General features: G+C 41.9%; 1 long non-coding RNA gene across 1 annotated transcript; it reads right to left on the bottom strand.

The window, feature by feature from the left end:
- Positions 1-1,666: 1,666 nt before the first annotated feature.
- On the bottom strand, positions 1,667-5,031 carry LOC111956333 (uncharacterized). Its single transcript, XR_002876251.2, has 4 exons — positions 4,844-5,031; positions 4,016-4,086; positions 3,639-3,707; positions 1,667-2,007 (listed from the first exon to the last, which is right to left on the bottom strand). It is a non-coding gene; the product is annotated as an uncharacterized lncRNA (long non-coding RNA).
- Positions 5,032-9,026: the final 3,995 nt, after the last annotated feature.

Here is a 9,026-nt window from a genome sequence, read left to right as displayed (position 1 = left end):
TTTTTTCAGCAAGGCGAGAATTTTATTTTTCAAGTCAACACTTACTGTACAATTAATTTCCTTTGATACAAATTCAATGCCATAGAGATTGTCCATATTCAATTCCATTAACTTCATAGGAAAAGTGTGTCTCAGTTGGTAGAGCATGACACTTGTAATGCAAGGGTTGTGGGTTCGATTCCCATGGGGGACCAGTATGAAAATGGATGCAGTCACTACTGTAGGTAGCTCTGGATAAGAGTGTCTGCTAAATGACTAACATGTAAATGTATCCATTGAAGTGGTAGCTTCTGAGAAAGAGCTGAGGGGAAGAAATAGAAAGATATCCTTGGTGGGTAATGTTATGGGTCTGATTGAAATTCCAGCGGTTCATTCAAAGCTGTCCTCGGTTTCTCCTGAAAAGCAGCTCTATGTAATTACTGTAACCACACTTTAAAAAGCAATAGGGCTGTCAAATATTCCCCAAGAATATTGGTTGAAGAGAGCAACTCTGTCTGATGCCCTGAAGTGAACATCTTGACAGGCATGCCCCCCCCCCTCCTCCCCAAGCAAGGTGCCCTCTGAGAGTACATGTGATGATACTTATTAAATCACCTTCCTAATACAAGTTGTAGTTAAGAGCTCAAAAGAATGATACAGTGCAGCTGCACCCACACTCATTTTGGTGTCATCTGAATCGGGAATAAATAAAAACATTCAGACTGCAATTATGCTGTCAGCATCAGCAATACCCACCATATTCAATTGATGGGTTTCTCCAAGGTAGGCTACACAAAAACAAGGATAGACAAGGACTGTGTGAGCTAGGTTTGACATGAAAAGAGCATCATTGCTCAGGGACGTCATCGCCGGCTTTCATTTACTTTCAAACTGTTTCATATCAGTCATGTTTATTGGTCAGTTGACTTTGACTGTTTGTGTCAATGTATTATATTCTTAGGTGTGAAGCTTTTGTGTGTTTTGCAATGAGGCTCTCCACATCACTCATGGCAACCTGGACTCAGAGGTAGACGTAACATAGTAAATGTAAATATGTCTCCTTCCGTTTAGTATGATATGTTACGTTTCATATGGTTTGGTATGTATTCATTTGTGGATGTCCATCATCCATTTCATATGATATGTTATGAATTACAATTCATTTGATAGGTTACAAATTTCCAATCGTACAATATGTTACAAATTTGCAAAACGTATGATATGTTATGAATTTCAATTTGTTGTGGCTAATGTTAGCTAGGTGGCTAACATTGGCTAGGGGTTAGGGTTAGGGGTTAGAGTTAAGGTTAGGTTTAGGGGTTAAGGTTAAGGTTAGGTATGTGATGTGATGGAACACGCAACCTTTGAGTAATCTTCTGTGTTATGTAACCATATCAAACGCAACATACAGTGTCACAGATTTACATTTACTATGTCTTTGAGGCCAGGCTGCTCAATTCAAAAAGCTGATTGAGGACCTTTTTACTGAAGAATGTGTTTTGTTTTCTTTGATTGGGTTTTGCTTTTCATGTATTGACATGAATATTGAGGTGTATGTAAAGTACCGTTCAAAAGTTTCGACACACCTACTCATTCAAGGGTTGGTCTTTATTTTACTATTTTCTACATTGTAGAATAATAGTGAAGACATCAAAACTATGAAATAACACATGGAATCATGGAATCATGTAACCAAAAAATAGTTAAATAAATCAAAATATATTTCAGATTTTAGATTCTTCAATGTAGCCACCCTTTGCCTTGATGACAGCTTTGCACTCTCTTGTCATTCTCTCAACCAGCTTCATGAGGAATGCTTTGCCAACAGTCTTGAAGGAGTTCCCACATATTTTGAGCACGTGTTGGCTGCTTTTCCTTCACTCTGTGGTCCAACTCATCCCAAACCATCTCAATTGGGTTGAGGTCGGGTGATTGTGGAGGACAGGTCATCTAATGCAGCACTCCATCACTCTCCTTCTTGGTCAAATAGCTCTTACACAGCCTGGAGGTGTGTTTTGGGTCATTGTCCTGTTGAAAAACAAATTATAGTCCCACTAAGCGCAAACCAGATGGGAAGGTGTATTGCTGCAGAATGCTGTGGTGGCCATGCTGGTTAAGTGTTCCTTGAATTCAAAATAAATCATAGACAGTGTCACCAGCAAAGCACCCCAACACCATCACACCTCCTCCTATATGCTTCATGGTGGGAACCACACATGCAGAGATCATCCGTTCACCTACTCTGCGTCTCATAAAGACACGGCTGTTGGAACCACAAATCTCAAATTTGGACTCATCAGACAAAAGGACAGATTTCCACCAGTCTAATGGCATTGCTCGTGTTTCTTGGCCCAAGCAAGTCTCTTCTTATTATTGGTGTCCTTTGGTAGTGGTTTCTTTGAAGCAATTTGACCATGAATGCCTGATTCACGCAGTCTCCTCTGAACAGTTGATGTTGAGATGTGTCTGTTACTTGAATTCTGTGAAGCATTATTTGGGCTGCAATCTGAGGTGCAGTTAACTCTAATGAACTTATCCTCTGTAGCAGAGTATTGAAGTGTATACAGGGCTCATCTGTAAAAGAGACCTTGGTCTCAGCATGTCTCACTGTTAAAATAAAGGTTAAATAAATACAATAAAATAAATGTTCTTAGTGTTTGGATTCCATTCATCAAAATAGTTATACTGACAAGATATTTATGTGAGGCTTAGATGTACACTTGGTCTGTCTTCGATAATAACTATGTTAAGCTGTAATACAATAAGATGGAAAGCTTTCGTCAGAGACAGCTCAGGAAAATATAAATCATTTTGTTGCGCTTGGTGGTCGATCGTGTCGTATGGCGGGGGGCTATAGGCAAGATGAAACCCGGCACCTATGCCATATATTAGAGGATGTCTCTTCATATCAAAATACCAACGGCGATAGTCTGCCACAAGCCATAGCGCATTCACAGCTGTGAGCCTTTAAGAGGCTATTTAATAATCCCAAATTATGGCTGCTGAGAGGTGAAACGGCTGTCCATAAACCATAGTGACAAACTTGTACAACGTGAAATGAAAAGGAGCCGGTTGACCGTCGTTAGTCCCGTCTTTTGTTTCAGTGATTTTATTTCCTCTATCTAGCTGCATTACATCCCTTCACTACCACCACTTCTCTTTCTACACCACAATTTATGGCAAAGGGTATGAGGATATTTTATGTTCAGAATGATGATTCCCTTGACTGAGATCTAGGAAGGACATTACAGGTTGATCTATGCCAGAGGAGAGGAGACTGCAAAATCAGCCAAAATGTTTGGCGCACTGCTGGTGTTATCAAAAACGAATAAAGCAACAGGCATTCTAAAATTCGCACTGAATCCAATATGTGTAGTAACACTGTAATTACTGTAGTAATAATGTTGTTAGGAACAGAACAGTCCCTAAATTAATTGCTTTTATTTTTATGAAATGGAGCTTTGTTAAATTATTTTCCATTCAGAGCTTTTTAGATCACTAATGATAAACCTATATTCAATACCTATAAAACCCAAATTAACACATGCACTTTTCTCAGTATGAGCAAATTTCCATAGCATATCATGATACTGGCATGTGCATAATCACAAGAGATGCGTTTGAAGAAGAGTTGCCTTGAAGATGTTGTTTTCCCCTACCAGTCTGTGAACCATCCTCTGGGGGGCAGTAGAGACATCGCCACCCCCTTTCATCTCCTCTCCTGGCTGCTGGAAGGGAAGGGAAGGAAGGGAATGGGGTAAGGTCAGACGGGATTTAAGCTTGGCTTACCACCACGTGTGTCTCTACTAGCCCAGTCTTGCTTTAAGGCACAGATTATCCCCCCACACTGGCTACTGTTACAGCAAACCTTTGTGTCTTTGTGGCACAGCAGCTCCTTGCTAACACGCTGATTGGACGCCTTGCCTATACTATATCTATCCTATGTTGACTTGCATATTTATGTAACTGCTGCCTTTCCTCCTTATTGTCCAATAAATACATTAATGGGGGAGGGGATTAAAAAAGAGCAACTTACTTATAGCAAGATTTAGTGGCAAGGCAGGTGGGCGGGCGGCAGACATAAGGCCGATAACCTCTTCTAAGGTCCTGCAGTGATAAAAGATAAAAAATAACCAGGATATGTTTTTTGTTTCTAAATGCACATAATTTGAACGCTTAGCAGGCCACCTATACATCAGACCGTTACTGTTTAAATTAAACAATCATGGCATAAACGAGACACTGGTCTGGTCTGCTCTGGTCTGCTCTGCTCTGGTCTGGTCTGCTCTGGTCTCCCAGTGGCTGGGCCAGTGAGGTTGCTGGGTAGGAGCATGTAGCCTGATTCTGTTAATGATTTGGTTCTGTGGAAACACAGGCAGGCAGATGTAGGCTAGGCTCAGGTTGAGAGAGAAATGTTCCATTGAATGAAAAATGAAATCCACTCATGTTTCCTGTAGAATGCAGGGGGAGAGAAACCTTAGACAGACGGCACAAAAACTAAAGTCTGTATTGAAATTAATTACACTTGACTCGTCGCAGTGTGAAAACTGCACCACTTATGAATTCATTACTTCTGTTCGGTCCTTTGAAAAGCGACACAGCAGTATGGAACACTTGAACAAAGAATACAAACAAACCGATTGAAGGAGTCAAATCTTTGTATCAACAGACAAACACAACAAGTTACTTTTTTGTTGTTGTAAAATGATACTGTAATCAGTGTTGTCTCGGGAACATGCTCAGGTCAGGCATGGATGTTTTTGTCTTCATTTTCCACTTTCCACTGATGCATTCATAGCACAGGCGGGCAAAATAAGGAAGCTCCAATACAATTGCCGATCAACAAATGAAAAATATTACCCACATATTTCTGGTCGGTTGAGTAGACATACTCTGCTATTGTTCTATAAGTTGGGTTGATGGAGAGAGAGAAGTCTCAGGAAGGCCCCAGCAGGCCTGGACTGTTAGTCCCATGTAGCAGTAGAACTGGCCTGGGTGGAAGTCATACAGCAGTGGCCTCCGTCTGGCATGTTACCCAGAGCACATCCTGTGGGAGCGGGAGCTTCGGAGCGGGCTGCGCGGCCACATCAAACAATGGCTTTTTGTTGTAAACAAAGCCAGGGCAGCTTGCCTGGCTCTCTCTCTCTCCCCCTCCCTCCCTCCCTCCTCCCGGTCCGGATCCAGTCTGCCCCTATAATTCCGTACTGTCAGACAAAACGCAACACTGCCCGGTGCTCCCTCCACAAGTCCTTCCATTCTGTTTGTACTTGTACACAAGACCGCAAACTTGGCAGTTAAACAAACAAATACAAATGCCTTGAATACAGTTTCAAAAACAGGATGAAAAGGAAAGTGAACATGTCTGTCCAAAGAGAATATGGTTAAAACTCATCTTCCAGAGCAGGTGTTGGTGCTTTTTTAACATGCATTGAAATACAATGCTCATGTGTCTGTTTATTAATCATCTTTTACCATAGTTGTGACCCCATACACTTCCTTTAGGTGGTATCCCATCCATGCATGACAGAAAATATATTTATTTCTGTAGTAATGGAAAAGTTTAAATCCCAAAAAATGTTTTAAGGAAGACTCTACATGATGAAGTTGGACACTTGGTATTTCTCACTTGCCTGATGACTCAAACTGAATTCTTAAGCTGCTTTATGTTCGCTACATACTTCAGTCTGAGACTGTCACCATTGAAGTTGTTTGCGGTGACGTCAAAATGAGGGGTGTTGTACAAAAAGAAAACGTATCAGCGATTGGATCGTCTCTAACCAATTAGAGTATCAAAGCCAATGACACATTTTCAAACCGCCGCTTTACCCACGTGTGTTCTGGCTCTGGCCAACCCATCGTTTTCTGGGAGCAGTCAGAAAGGTTAGAATGCGTTTGCGTTCTAGAAATACTCGGAGAGGGACTCAAATCCAGACTCATTTTGGAGAAGAAACGTTTGTGGGTGTGGCGTTTGGCCAGAGCAATGAATTTGGGTAGCAAGGCAGATATCTCACATCTTCACATCTCACATTTACTGGAAGGATATTCTTATTCTCCACATCTGACTAGGCAAATTGGACAGTGAGTACATTCTCAGTGGCAGCAGGAATACTGTGTCCTTGAGTTATTTCTGTGCACAGGAGTTTGGTGGCACCTTAATTGGGGAGGATGGACTTGTGGCAATGGCTGGAGCGGAATTAGTGGAATGGGATCAAGTACATCAAACCCATGGTTTCCATGTGTTTGATGCCATTCCATGCCATTCCATTTATTATGACCAGTCCTCCCCCTTAACCATTGCTATGATCCGTCCTCCCTTCAGCAGCCTCCACTGTTTCTGTGGTATTATTATGTTGCTCCTTTTAACCAGCAACACTCTGGGAGCAGTTACGTCAACTGTGTTGCAATAAAGGCTGTCTACTCTAAAATGGCAGTCTATGGGAGAATCTCAATTGGTTTTGCTCGCCTCCTCTCCTTCGTCTTCTCCTCGCCACTTTGAAAAAGGTTAAAGGTAATCGAGGAGTGGAGGCTAGGAGAGGAAACGTGAAAACAAATGCGCTTGTATGAAATGAGACTCTCCTTATCCACTCATCAGGCAAATTATGTTTGCAAGGGTGGAATCCCAAAATGTGTTAAGTGATGAAAACCAATTTAGCTAGTTGTGCAAGACATTTTATGGATAAAAGGATAAGTAGTGTATGGTTTCCAACTGTGTGCATGCTTTTCTCCTTCCAGAAAACAACAGCTGATTCAAATGGGGTGTGGCGGATTTTAAAACACTTCCGCGGTAGCTATCGAAAGGATACTCTTGTGCATCCTCTGCAGAAGTAGGTAAATGAGGAAGGGAGCATACTCCTTGGTTCGCCTACTAACGAGGAGAGGACGGGACTTCTGCCCAATTGAGAATTTCCCCGGCTTTAGACTTCTACCATAGAGCCTTAGAAGGCTCAGTGTCCACTATGACTAATGCGCTACACTCCACTCACCATGAAACTAGACGTAATAGCTACCCCAAGGTGTTGCAGCAACATTGTCAGTTCATATTGAAAATCCCTCTTGGGATCAGAACAGGCTTTTGAAACAAATTCACAACGCTGCAACAAACTGCCACCCTGCTATTTCAGCTCAGTGCCACCAGCGTTGCCTGCCTCTCATGTAGCTGGGTGGTAGGGAATCAAAGGTGACAATGTGATATGTTTTCACAGTGTGACACTCCAGCTTATCCCATGATTAGCGCCATATTGCCGCTAGGAGTGCTGCTTGGATCTCAGATAGTATATTAGGGAGATCAACACTTTAGGTATGATAATGGGAGACTTAAACACCCAGCTCCTTATGATGCTGTTTCAAGGTAGCAGCTGGTATGTATGCTTAGCCATTATCACCCCTAATTGTGTAGATGGGAAGGTGAAACAGGAGGGCCCATTGCTCTGTCCTTGGGGGCCCCGGAGTCTAACATTCAGTGTTGTTCCATTATGGCACCTATGTATGTTTCACTCCAACATATTCTGTGATTCTATGGAGCAACAGGAGACTGCATAATCATTTGGGAAATTGCTTAATTTTTATGCATTACTGATAATTGTTTAATTATGGCAAGCTGAATCCTATTGTTCTGTCCAGGGCCTGTGGGTCCTAGTGTGCAGAGGGCCAGGGAGTGCTTCTATAGGAGAGGGAAATGGAACGGTCTGGTTCACTGCCCACACTGATCCCAGGGGCTTCCGCTCGTTTTTCTTTCCATCATGACCAGTGTATCAGGGGCATTCCCCTTTCCAGGTACTCTATCCAAAAAACTAAAAGAGGTCAAACTCCCAGAAACTCTGGCAATGAAGTAGTGGATACGGTGTTGAGTCCTACTCTTCTCCCTCTACAATACTGCATACTAGAATATGGGATTCTGAGAGTGTTCCAAATTCTGCTGTCAGTTGATTGGTTTTTGTATTCCTTCCAGGGAAAGGGGATTAACCAAGATGTCATTTATATTCAGATATATTTTGCACGAATGAGCTGTAAATTATAGTTGACTGAATCATGGCCAAGTATTTGAATATTAACCATTGCAAGATACACACTGCAGCGGTTATTTGAGAAGCCACATGCTGTTCTCCTCTCTGTCAGGGGACGAGGCTCTCGATGACTGGATTTGAATCCATTTGTAAGCGCATGTTAAAGGCCCAATGCAACTGTTTTTATATCAATATCAAATCATTTCTGGGTAACAATTAAGTACCTTACTGTAATAGATTTCCATTAAAATGGGCAAAAACTGCTTTTTAGCAAAAAGCTATTTATCAAGCAAGAATTTTACTAGGACTTTCTGGGAGTGTCGAGGGGAAAACTGAAAACTAGCTGCTATGGACAGAGAGGTTTGGAACTCTCTTTGATATTGGTCTATTAACCAAAGCCAAAGCCAAAACTCGCACCCATGCAAACTTGCTGATTAGAAGATCCTGTGTAGATTGTATTTTAAACTAGCAACTAACAACTAACAACTAACACTTTTAGAGTGTTAGTTTCATCAGCTGTTGTACAATATGATACAAATAATTGGAAAACTGAATTTTCACTGTGCCGGGCCTTTAGAAGCTTTATATAGGAAACAGGGCTGTGGAGTGTGGAGATTGGGATACATGCTCGAGGGCAGAGGCTAGGAGCTCTGTGGCTATGTGGGGCACTGCTGTGTGTCTTTGAGGAAGAGTCTGAATCTGATTTGCCTCAGTACACTTCCAGCTGGGGACTAGGCCTATGTTAAATCAATGAGCCACCTTTATATGTGCAAGGCTGAAGTTTATAGTGCCTCTCTAACTGCTTCTACTGGTTCTGCTACTGGTAGTGCTGCTACCAACATCCTCCACTTATACCCAGGACAATCATCATGAATGAGGATGGTTATGATTGGATAGTCCCCTGTTCATATAGGTAAGCCCATACCCAGTAGATCCAGCTACATATTCTATTTCTGGTTGGTGCTTATGTTATTGTCTTGAAATAGTATTTTCTTTCTGAATGAATTAACTCAGCATGAAATACTTTCCAGTTCTCTCTGTTCC

The sequence above is a fragment of the Salvelinus sp. IW2-2015 genome, linkage group LG32, assembly GCF_002910315.2.
Source record: "Salvelinus sp. IW2-2015 linkage group LG32, ASM291031v2, whole genome shotgun sequence".
Lineage (NCBI taxonomy): Eukaryota > Metazoa > Chordata > Actinopteri > Salmoniformes > Salmonidae > Salvelinus > Salvelinus sp. IW2-2015.
The sequence above is the reverse complement of the archived record's forward strand: the minus strand, read 5'-3'. Positions and strand labels throughout refer to the sequence as shown.